This window comes from Schistocerca serialis, chromosome 2 (genome assembly GCF_023864345.2).
Source record: "Schistocerca serialis cubense isolate TAMUIC-IGC-003099 chromosome 2, iqSchSeri2.2, whole genome shotgun sequence".
Taxonomy (NCBI): Eukaryota; Metazoa; Arthropoda; class Insecta; order Orthoptera; family Acrididae; genus Schistocerca; species Schistocerca serialis.
The window spans coordinates 833,218,625-833,230,635 of NC_064639.1; the positions used below are offsets into that span (position 1 = coordinate 833,218,625).

The 12,011-nt window shown below is 46.3% G+C and overlaps 1 non-coding gene across 1 annotated transcript; it reads right to left on the bottom strand.

Annotated features, from left to right (window-relative positions):
• Positions 1 to 7,855: 7,855 nt before the first annotated feature.
• On the bottom strand, positions 7,856 to 7,930 carry Trnas-cga (transfer RNA serine (anticodon CGA)). Its single transcript has one exon. It is a non-coding gene; the product is annotated as a tRNA-Ser (tRNA).
• Between the last annotated feature and the right edge of the window lie 4,081 nt (positions 7,931 to 12,011).

The following is a 12,011-nucleotide window of genomic DNA, read 5'->3' on the forward strand; positions in this document are numbered from 1 at the left end:
TGATAATTACATGATATTAGACATTGTGACCGAAACCTCTGGGAAGCAAATTATGCAGACTATCTTAGGAAGGTCATGAATAAATATTTCAGGCGATATTAGGTCTTAAATGAATTACCATTATTTTGTCAAAAGCTGCCAGTTGCCGTAGAACATTTATGAGGTTTACAATTTAAGCAGCAATCAGCCACAAGTATCGTTCAAAGATTACCGGTTTCAGATTTTTTGTGTCAGTTACTGGTTTGGTGCACTACGATACACAAAAGGTTTCTTGTTCACAGCATCGTAAACCTACGATAGAATGTCAAAATGAAAAAAAAAAACCATCGTAACTACCTTACAGCAACTTCACCGTACAGTGAACGAAAATCCTTTCCTTTGTTTAACTTTGTCCACAACACCAGTACCTAACAAAAAAAATCCGAATGCGGTAATGGCTTGAGTGAAACAAACTTCTTTATACCATACTTGTGGCTTCTTACTGCTAAAATTATAAACCCTGAATGAGTTATAAGTGCGAGAGACGAGTTTCTAAACTCCTTAGATTTCTGTATCGGCACTGATGGGTTTAGCTATGTGGATCATTCCCTAGTGAGGGTTACAAAAAATGTTTCAAATGGCTCTGTGCACTATGGGACTTAATTTCGAGAACTTAGAACTACTTAAACCTAACTAACCTAAGGACATCACACTCACCAGTGCCCGAGGCAGGATTCGAACCTGCGACCGTAGCGGTCGCGGGGCTCCAGACTGTAGTGCCTAGAACCGCTCGGCCACCCCGGCCAGCAGTGAGGGTTCGAATGGTTCAAATGGCTCTGAGCACTATGGGACTTAACTGCTGAGGTCATCAGTCCCCTAGAACTTAGAGCTGCTTAAACCTAACTAACCTAAGGACATTACAAACATCCATGCCCGAGGCAGGATTCGAACCTGCGACCGTACCGGTGCGCGGTTCCAAACTGTAGCGCCTAGAACCGCTCGGCCGCTCCAGCCGGCCAGTGAGGGTTACAGTAAGTCGTTGGTGTAAGACATCTGAGTACCAACAGAAGAGGAACTGAACTAGAGGGTTGGGTCGTATCTGATTGTCTAGCGCATACAACGAACGACTAAGATATGCAAAAGAGTGCGGCAGAATCTTACGCGACGCGTGCAGCGAGACTCTCCGTCATCACTTGTAAAAGTTTCTGTGAGCTTATGAAGTTGTCGATACGTATGACTTGTTTGTGAAAAAACTGTTCATTTCCGATCATTAGTTTTTTTTATTTCACAGTACTCGGCTTAGGTTTCTCTGCATATTTTCCTCTTTAAAGCTTTCGAACACTGTCTAGAAAAATTTGGAAATTTGTGGTAAGGTCTTACGGGACCAAATTGATGAGGTCATCGGTCCCTAAGCTTACGCACTGCATAAAGTAACTTAAACTAACTTACGCTAAGGACAACACACACGCCCATGCCCGAGGGAGGACTCGAACCTCCGACGGAGGGAGCCGCGCGGGCCGTGACAAGGCGCCTCAGACCGTGCTGCTACCTGCGCGGCCACATCAACAGCATTTCTCTCCGTCAACTTGAAGCATCTTTGATAGTGGTTGTTCGCGGTTACAGAATCACGTTAAGTTATCCATCATATGTATATTCTTAATAAATGCGCAGAATGAATGTCTGTTTTTGATGCACAGGAAAGATTAAGTGTGTCTCCTTATGTTGGAACTAACGCCAACAAAGACTTTTGAGTTTTCGAAGTGCAAGATATAACTGCGTAATCATAACTGCGTAATCATGCTTCGTATAGACCTACATGATTCACGCTTTACGAAGTATAAATGTATTCAGTGACCTTGGACGCAATATTTGAATAAAAGAATATTTAATGGAAATGTACTGCCTCATGTTTCCTTGCAATATGCGTCTAATTTTTAACTCGTCTATCATCTGCTAGATTGTTTTCATCTCTAGTTAGGAAGGATTATGAAAAATGGTTCAAATGGCTCTGAGCACTAAGTGACTCAACATCTGAGGTCATTAGTCCCCTAGAACTTAGAACTACTTAAACCTAATTGACCTAAGGAGATGACACACATCCATGCCCGAGACAGGATTCGAACCTGCGACCGTATCAGTCGTGCAGTTCCGGACTGAAGCGCCTAGTACCGCTCGGCCACCGCAGCCGGCTAGGATGGATTATCCGATCTGGTTAGTCGCGTTTGCTATGATGATCAAAATAAAACCAAAAGTCGTAGAAACGCTCGGCCACCGCGGCCGGCTAGGAAGGATTATCCGATCCGGTTAGTCGCTTGGCCGGCCGTGGTGGGCGAGCGGTTCTAGTCTCTACAGTCCGGAACCGCGCTGCTGCTACGGTCGCAGGTTCGAATCCTGGCTCGGGCATGTTTGTGTGTGATCTCCTTAGGTTAGTTAAGTTTACGTAGTTCTACGTCTAGGGGACTGATGACCTCAGTGCTTAGAGCCATTTGAACCATTTTGAAAGACCGCCAAGATTTACGCCCCTGTCAGATGGACGTATTATGGTCAACAGTTCATGAGATGCTGTGGAGAGATGGAGAGATAGGAATTTAACTCAGGACGTTGTTACGAAGTCTGATGATCACCAAGTTGACAGCACCATCTCTCCTCATCTTGCAGGCCAAACACTGCCATTGAAAATTTTTTACACGCCAGTATTCGAATTGGTTACCTCCGAAACGAGTGCCTCTATACGAGCGTGCGTGTACGAACTCGGCCCTGTGATGGGTGTTGGTAGTATAAAGCTGTTTATTCATTTTTTTTCTGAACAGCCGAAGGTACAGACAGCCTCTCCCAGCGAGACAAAGCCAGCGAGGAAAGTGCGCTGTGTGAGGGACCTTCCGGAACTATTAAGTTGGTTGCGGGAGACGCCGGCCGCCAAACAGGTTCCCATCTCTCGCCAGTCCAGATGTAACGGCTGAGCCACGACGCTGGTGGCCGCGTGGCTAACATGCGGCCTTCTGCACGCAAGTCCGTGGGTTTGAGGCCGGCTCGGGTTCGCGGTACTCCTTTTCCTTGCGTAACAGCTGCCGGGGTAGCGTGTTATGCGGTTGCAGCTCTCAATGGATGCGGAGATCCGGACATTTAAATGCGCCGCTAGGGTATACACCGCAACTGCGCAAGCGTTCCAGTAGCAACAGAGTAGCACGGAAAGGATGCTGTGGCACCGCAGCAGCGAAAGTGACACTTTGGATGTGATGACTGTTACCGTTAAATTTCTAAAAAATTTAGTCAGTGTAGAAAGACTGGAAGACAGAATATCGTACACATTTGTACAATCACTTGGTATGCAAACGTAGACTTACAATGATACGTAACGAACAGAACGACCATCAGGTTGCCTATGTCTCTTGACCACCTTCCCATGCTGCCAGATGTCACAGAATGTGTCTGTGATGGAACATGGAGATCGCAACGAACTCGTGTGGGACAACTTCTTCAACTCATGTGCCAGGGGCGTTTTCCAGTACGTCAAGTCTAGTCAGTGCACAGATGTTTTCTTGTTCGCACGGATCTGTGGTGGCGTCTTCCAATGGACAGTTCTCCATATGCTTTAAAGTTCTCTTTATGGTTTATTATAGCGTATATTTCAAGATCATTGCGACTATCGACTGATATTTCGTAGCAGGCCCTGGCCATTTGCCAAACTGTTAATTGTTACAATGCAGGACTCTCTTTTTCCCAGACACAATGTTTTTTCGACAGCTTGCCTACTGTTTAAAGAGGCTGTCTCCACTGCTAACTTGCAAGCTTCCTGGAGCTGACTGATGCGGAAAGTTGCCCCTTAAAAAGGTTGTTTCCGTTACAGTGATGCAAACAATTATGTACAATGGAGACGAGGGGTGAATTTATGTTTGTGAGGTTGGGAAAGACAGAGAACTGGGGTCAAGAAACGACTAAGTGGAAATAAATATAGAGAAAATAAGGTCATTTAAAATTACCGTTAATTTGCTGACGATGATAAAATCCAATTAGACCTGTTTTTGTAACAATAATCTATACGACTCGCTCAAATAAAGGAGGAAGGAGGATTAATGTTTAACGTCCCGTCGACGTTGAGGTCATTACAGACGGAGCAGAAGATCGAATTGTTTCAAGTATGGGGAAGGATATCAGCGTTGCCCTTTGAAAGGAACTATGTCAGCATTTACGTGAAATGATTTAGTGAACTCACGGAGAACCTAAATCAGGATGGCCGGACACCGACTTGAATCGTCGTCCTCACGAATGCGAGTTCACTGTGCTAATCACTGAGTCATCTCGCTTGGTACAACTTGCTCAGGGTGTTACATTCACAACAGTTGCTGTCTGGCAGTTGCTATGGGGGAATGACGTCATCGTAGAACGACAGAGTTTCGCTTTCGAACAACCACAGCGTGATTTTCTACCAGGAGATGCTTATCAGTGCCAACAAGTGTCCCGCACACGACAGTTTTGACATGAAGATAAAAGAATACAGCATACGTGGCCTGATTCGGTGAACAAGCTAGCCACGAAAAAGGACCTCCTGTTCCTGTGTAACTTTTGAAAACATCTGTAGCAGGTGTGCTGAGGTTTCACTACGCTGGAACCACATATGTGCACGAAGATCAAGAGAGATATCTTCAAACAACGTGGAGAATTTGTCTCTCATAAACGCAGTGTACATGAGTTTGAAGCAATCACAAGCTATCCCCATCCTAAAGTTCAATGTGAATTTTTGTTGATGATATTTCACAACTAGCGTAAGGTTTCTCATCACCCTAAACATAACCTTTGCGATTATTGAGCATTCGGACACAGATTCAATCCAAGAGCCCAATGGCTGTTCACAAAGTGAGATCTGAAATCAGCAGGAGCTAAGCATGCACTTTATGTGACGTGTTGTCGAATTGCGATGGTCCTTCCCTGTTTCCTCGGGTCGGGATTGGACAGGTGGTGTGCTTCGGATGCCTGCTACATAGGTATTTGCCTTAAATACAACCTTCCAGTTTTCATACGGCTTCGATTTTGTTGGCCGTACACGGAAATTATTTCTGCTAATTCCGTATACAGTAAAGCGCCATGTTACTAGGTTTCATCACTGCACGCTTCAGCTTAGAAACACAGACCGCGGTTTTCCAAACCTTCACATCAGAGCTTCCCTACATTTGCAGTGCGTTAGTGAAGTTCCCTGTCCTGATCCCTCATAATGTAAGATGTTTTCGTACTCTATAATTACCAACCATGTATGTAATAAATGCATTTGTTACATCGTACAAACGATGATTTGCAGGTTCATCGCGTAACGACCAGTGTTACTTATTTCTTCGATACATTTGTGCTTCTCCATCATCGTTGAGAGTTGGTATCATCGTTACATAAACACTCTGTACATAAATAGATCACAAGAATGACGAACTGTTGGCCACGCAAACCTTGCCATTTCTTAGAATGCGGGTCATTTTTATGGTTTCCCAGAAATTGCATGTCCCTCGCAACAATTTGAAGGCCGATCGAACCCGCCGTTATACGTTATTTCGTATTTAAAAGCGGGAGAAATTGTACCCCGTAACTTGACGGGATTGGCAGTCAAAACGCTACGGCAGTGGGGCTATGCCGTATTTGATGGGTGTTAATATCTGTGTCCTCCTCCGGTGTGAGAGGTCGTCAAGCATCGAGAACAAAGTGTATAATTCAGATGATAGTTCTACACTCGATAGTTACTTTGCATAGTTACCATTTTTTTAGGTCCGCTGTTGTGATAATTCACGTGGTGCCGAATTTGTTACATTATTCAGTTTGAGAAACTAATTAAAATTAACTACAAACATTTGCACTAGAGTTTCCAATTTACAGGAAATTGGATTAGGTGTGCCAACTGGAGGAATGTAACATTTATACGTTATAATTGCCTTTATTTCTACAATCAAATCTGTTTTCGACTATGGCCAGAGGGATTACCCTTTTCAATATCCAGTTTGAAGCAAAATCTTTCCATCACGTATAAAGACTGAAAAAAAGCAATGATATGCATATGATGTTGATAACTGTTTCAGTGTCACATTGGCAGGCATTAGTTACTGTTTTTAGACAGATGAAAACTGAAAAGCGGATTATTAACTGCTTTTATTCCTTCAATTTATTATCAGGTACTTCGAGGGCAGCGAGTTGATATCAAGTGATAGCGCATGTTTTGTGACAAACAACGCTGTTATATGTCGTCCATAGATGCTTCCCAGGCTGGACCAGACTTCTAATGTTGGCACCAATGACCTAACTTAGTATTTTCTGCTGTTGCTATGGCCAAAGGCACGCACAACCCGTCACAAGATGCTGGATTCTGCCACATAACAACCACCTCCTCACCCCTCAGTATCCTGCAAAGTCTGATCTGGGTATGTTCTTTATACTTGATTGGCCAGCTTGAATTCTTTATCTTATCAATCGCCTTCCCATTGCTGTTGTATAATGTCCTATCTTCTGGTGACAAAGCAGACATTTGCTAAAAATATTCCTTTATAAAAGCTTCCCATTCTTGCCCAACGCCTAGTTTCTCTGATACCAACAAACAATAGAGTAAGGGGGTTCAGTTGTAAGACATTGGATTCATAGTTGAGAGAGTAATGGTTCAAATGTCTATCCACAAATGAGTTTTCTATTTTTTTCCCTATATTGCTTAAGATGAATCCCGAGACAGGCCCTTCGATAGGACATGACCGATTCTCTTCTCCTTCATTCCTCAGTTTGAGGTTTTGCTTCGTTAGGAAATATTAAAATCTGGCTCAACCAAAACAAAGATGATGATAAGATATAAAGTCACACAACGCATTTTTTAGGATTAATATGTATTTTACCTGAAGATGGGAGCTTGTTCTTTATAGCGACTCTTGTCTTTTGATCTTATCACGAATCGTGTTTGATTGATTCAGATTTTAACCCTTTATTAATATTTCGTAACTATGAAATTACCTGCATCTCAAATGGAAACTTCTACTGCAATTCTTGTCACGCTTCTTCAAGCGGCTTATCTGTATTTTAGCGTTTTATTAATATTTGGTAACAATGACCTCACCTACATCTAAAATAGAAAATTCTTTCCTGGCCCATCTTCAACGATCTCGTTGTTGCAGGGGCCTTGAAAATCCTCTTCTTTCTTTCCTCTGATATATGCCAACTCTACTGCAAGTCTTGTCAGCTCCTTCGATCGGCTTGTCTGTTGTGCAAACTTCGCTGATTCTACAGGGCAACAGTATGTCTACATCTATATCCATACTCCGCATGCCACCTGACGGTGTGTGGCGGAGGGTACTTTGGGTACCTGTATCGGTTCTTCCTTCTATTCCAGTGTCGTATTGTCCGTGGAAAGAAAGATTGTCGGCATGCCTCTGTGTGGGATCTAATCTCTCTGATTTTATCCTCATGGTCTCTTCGCGAGATATACGTAGGAGGGAGCAATATACTGCTAGACTCCTCGGTGTAGGTGTGTTCTCGAAACTTCAACAAAAGCCCGTACCGAGCTACTGAGCGTCACTCTTGCAGAGTCTTCCACTGGAGTTTATCTATCATCTCCGTAACGCTTTCGCGATTACTAAATGATCCTGTAACGAAGCGCGCTGCTCTCCGTTGGATCTTCTCTATCTCTTCTATCAACCCCATCTGGTACGGATCCCACATCGGTGAGCAATACTCAAGCAGTGGGCGAACAAGTGTACTGTAACCTACTTCCTTTGTTTTCGGATTGCATTTCCTCAGGATTGTTCTAATGAATCTCAGTCTGGCATCTCCTTTACTGACAATAATTTTATATCCAGAATGAGATTTTCACTCTGCAGCGGAGTGTGCGCTGATATGAAACTTCCTGGCAGATTAAAACTGTGTGCCCGACCGAGACTCGAACTCGGGACCTTTGCCTTTCGCGGGCAAATGCTCTACCAACTGAGCTACCGAAGCACGACTCACGCCCTGTACTCACAGCTTTACTTCTGCCAGTACCTCGTCTCCTACCTTCCAAACTTTACAGAAGCTCTCCTGCGAACCTGCAGAACTAGCACTCCTGAAAGAAAGGATATTGCGGAGACATGGCTTAGCCACAGCCTGGGGGATGTTTCCAGAATGAGATTTTCACTCTGCAGCGGAGTGTGCGCTGATATGAAACTTCCTGGCAGAAGTCTCGGTCGGGTATACAGTTTTAATCTGCCAGGAAGTTTCATATCAGCGCACACTCCGCTGCAGAGTGAAAATCTCATTCTGGAAACATCCCCCAGGCTGTGGCTAAGCCATGTCTCCGCAATATCCTTTCTTTCAGGAGTGCTAGTTCTGCAAGGTTCGCAGGAGAGCTTCTGTAAAGTTTGGAAGGTAGGAGACGAGGTACTGGCAGAAGTAAAGCTGTGAGTACCGGGCGTGAGTCGTGCTTCGGTAGCTCAGTTGGTAGAGCACTTGCCCGCGAAAGGCAAAGGTCCCGAGTTCGAGTCTCGGTCGGGCACACAGTTTTAATCTGCCAGGAAGTTTAATAATTTTATATAGTTATTCCATTTTACATCACTCCTAATGCCTACTCCCAGATAATTTATGGAATTAACTGCTTCCAGTTGCTGACCTGCGATATTGTAGCTAAATCATAAAGGATGTTTCTTTCTATGTATTCGCAGCACATTACACTTGTCTACATTGAGATTCAATTGCCATTCCCTGCACCATGCGTCAATTCGTTACAGATCCTCCTGCATTTCAGTACAATTTTCCATTGTTACAACCTCTCGATATACCATAGCATCATTCGCAAAAAGCCTCAGTGAACTCCCGATGTTATCCACAAGGTAATTTATGTTTATTGTGAACAGCAACGGTCCTACGACACTCCCCTGCGGCACACCTAAAATCACTCTTACTTCGGAAGACTTCTCTCTATTTAGAATGACATGCTGCGTTCTGGTATCTAGAAACTCTTCAATACAATCAGACAATTAGTCCATATGCTCTTACTTTGTTCATTAAACGACTGTGGGGAACTGTATCAAACGCCTTGCGGAAGTCAAGAATCACGGCACCTACCTGGGAACACGTGTCTACGGCCCTCTGAGTCTCGTGGACGAATAGCGCGAGCTGCATTTCACACGATCGTCTTTTTCGAAACCCATGCTGATTCCTGCAGAGTAAATTTGTGGTCTCGCACTATACTCGAACATACGCTGACTATTCCTGACATTCAGTGCTGCTGGGGAGCCGTCCCCTCTCCCTCTATACCGGCGCAGTCGCACTGGAAGGTTAATCGCACCTGCGTCGGCCGGGCAGCTGACAGCTCGTGAAGGGGACACTGGAGTCACGCACCGGATCCCCCGGCCGTCCCGGAAGACGCGCCGCTGCTGCCGCCTCCGCCTCCGGAATAAGGCCGCGGCGGCAGCAGGATGCCGGGGTTCGCGGCTCGGCCGGTCCGGGCCGTCTTCCTCTTCCCACGGCCATCCTTGACATTTGAGTGGCACGCCGCGCGCAGCTTCCGCGCGCCTCCGCCGTGCGCCATTAGCATAGGTCACTTGGCGCGCCTTGCGCAACGGCGCCGCGGTGGCACGCTGCGGCTGCGGCAGGGCCGGGGCCGGGGCCGGGATGTGTGTCGGGTCACGGGTTCGCTACCGGAGATGCGCCGGAGATAGGCGCGCCGCACGACCGCGTCCTTAGCGCGTCCTGCCGGCCGCCTTTCGCAACTCCTGCAAGCAGGATGCGTCTCTCCTCCCCTCTCCACTCATTACAGCTGCCGAGCGCCGCTGCACCGCGTTCCCAGACACATCTACCCACGAGATGAGACGCTTTTCCTCGCAGCGCACACTGCCGGTGGCGACTGTGTCCCAATGTACCACTGGCCATTGCAAGGAGACCCTTCGTGATCCTTCGAAGAACTGGAGCGGCTGTGACGGTACTCCAGATGTGATATGTTATTACACTTCTAGCTAAAAAGATGAAGCACTCAGAAGGGGAAGGAGAAACGAAGTGAATCTTCGCGGGCTGATACGGTATGAGATGTTACACTACTGGCCATTAAAATTGCTACACCATGAAGCTGACGTGCTACAGACGCGAAATTTAGCCGATAGGAAGAAGATGCTGTGATATGCAAATGATAAGCTTCTCAGAGCATTCACACAAGCTTGCGCCGGTGGCGACACCTTCAACGTGCTGACACGAGGAAAGTTTCCAACCGATTTCTCATACACAAACAGCAGTTGACCGGCGTTGCCTGGTGAAAAGTTGTTGTAATGCCTCGCGTGAGGAGGAGAAATGCGTACCATCACGATTCCGACTTTGATAAAGGTCGGATTGTAGCCTATCGCGATTGTGGTTTATCGTATCGCGACATTGCTGCTCGCGTTGGTCGAGATCCAATGACTGTTAGCAGAATATGGAATCGGTGGGTTCAGGAGGGTAGTACAGAACGCAGTGCTGGATCCCAACGGCCTCGTATCACTATCAGTCGAGATGACAGGCATCTTATCCGCATGGCTGTAACGGATCGTGCAGCCACGTCTCGATTCCTGAGTCAACAGATGGGGACGTTTGCAAGACAACAACCATCTGTACGACCAAGTCGACGACGTTTGCAGCAGCATGGACTATCAGCTCGGAGATCATGCCTGCGGTTACCCTTGACGCTGCGTCACAAACACGAGCCCCTGCGTTGGTGTACTCAACGAGGAACCTGGGTGCACGAATGGCGAAACGTCATTTTTTCGGATGAATCCAGGTTATGTTTACAGCATCATGACGGTTGCATCCGTATTTGGCGACATCGCGGTGAACGCACATTGGAAGCTTGTATTCGTCATCGCCATACTGGCGTATCACCCGGCGTGATGGTATGGGGTGCCATTGGTTACACGTCTCGGTCACCTCTTGTTCGCATTGACGGCACTTTGAACAGTGGACGTTACATCTCAGATATGTTACGACCCGTGGGTCTACCCTTGATTCGAGCCCTATGAAACCCTACATTTCAGCAGGATAATGCACGACCGCATGTTACAGGTCATGTACGGGCCTTTCTGGATACAGAATATGTTCGACAGCTGCCTTGGCCAGCACATTCTCCAGATCTCTCACCAATTGAAAACGTCTGGTCAATGGTGGCCGAGCAACTGTCTCGTCACAATACGCCAGTCAGTACTCTTGATGAACTGTGGTATCGTGTTGAAGTTCCATGGGCAGCTGTACCTGTACACACCATCCAAGCTCTGTTTGGCTCAATGCTCAGGCGTATCAAGGCCGTTATTACGGCCAGAGTTGGTTGTTCTGGGTACTAATTTCTCAGGATCTATGCACCCAAATTGCGTGAAAATGTTATCACATGTCAGTTCTAGTATAATATATTTGTTCATTGAATACTAGTTTATCATCTGCATTTCTTCTTGGTGTAGCAATTTTAATGATCAGTAGTGTATTTCAGCGATTCAAAAATCGAGCCAAACTGACACAGAACTTGCCAGTATGAGCCCACTTACTAAAATGACGCTGCACCTCCACTGGCCTAGATGCATGCACTGATGGCCATTGGGAGCATGCCATAAAGCTGTTGTATGCTCTCCTGGTGCAAGCTATCCCACAACGGGAGGACGTCGACATCATGCAGACACTTCATAGAGTGACGTGCGTTGTCCTGTTGAAAAACGGCAACACGATGCCGTCGCATGAAATGCATCGCATGAGGACTCAGTACCTCCGTGACCTACGGTTGTGCTGTCAGTATTCCCTCAGTCGCCACCGACCAAGGCCTGAAGTCATTCCCGATTGCTTCCCACATCACGACACCACGACTCGAAAAGCTGTGCCACTGAAACATAGAAAGAATAGGACCTCTCTCCAGGCCGCCACAGTACTCACCAATGAAGGTCGTCCACGGTAGGGCAAAACTGCATTTCATTGCTGAACACAATGCGACGAGATTCATCAACAGTCCATTCTTTCCAGTCAAGCCACCACTCCGGACGCAGCCGTTTGTGTTGTAACGGCATCCTAGGTATGGGACGGTATGCCCAGCGTCCGGCTCC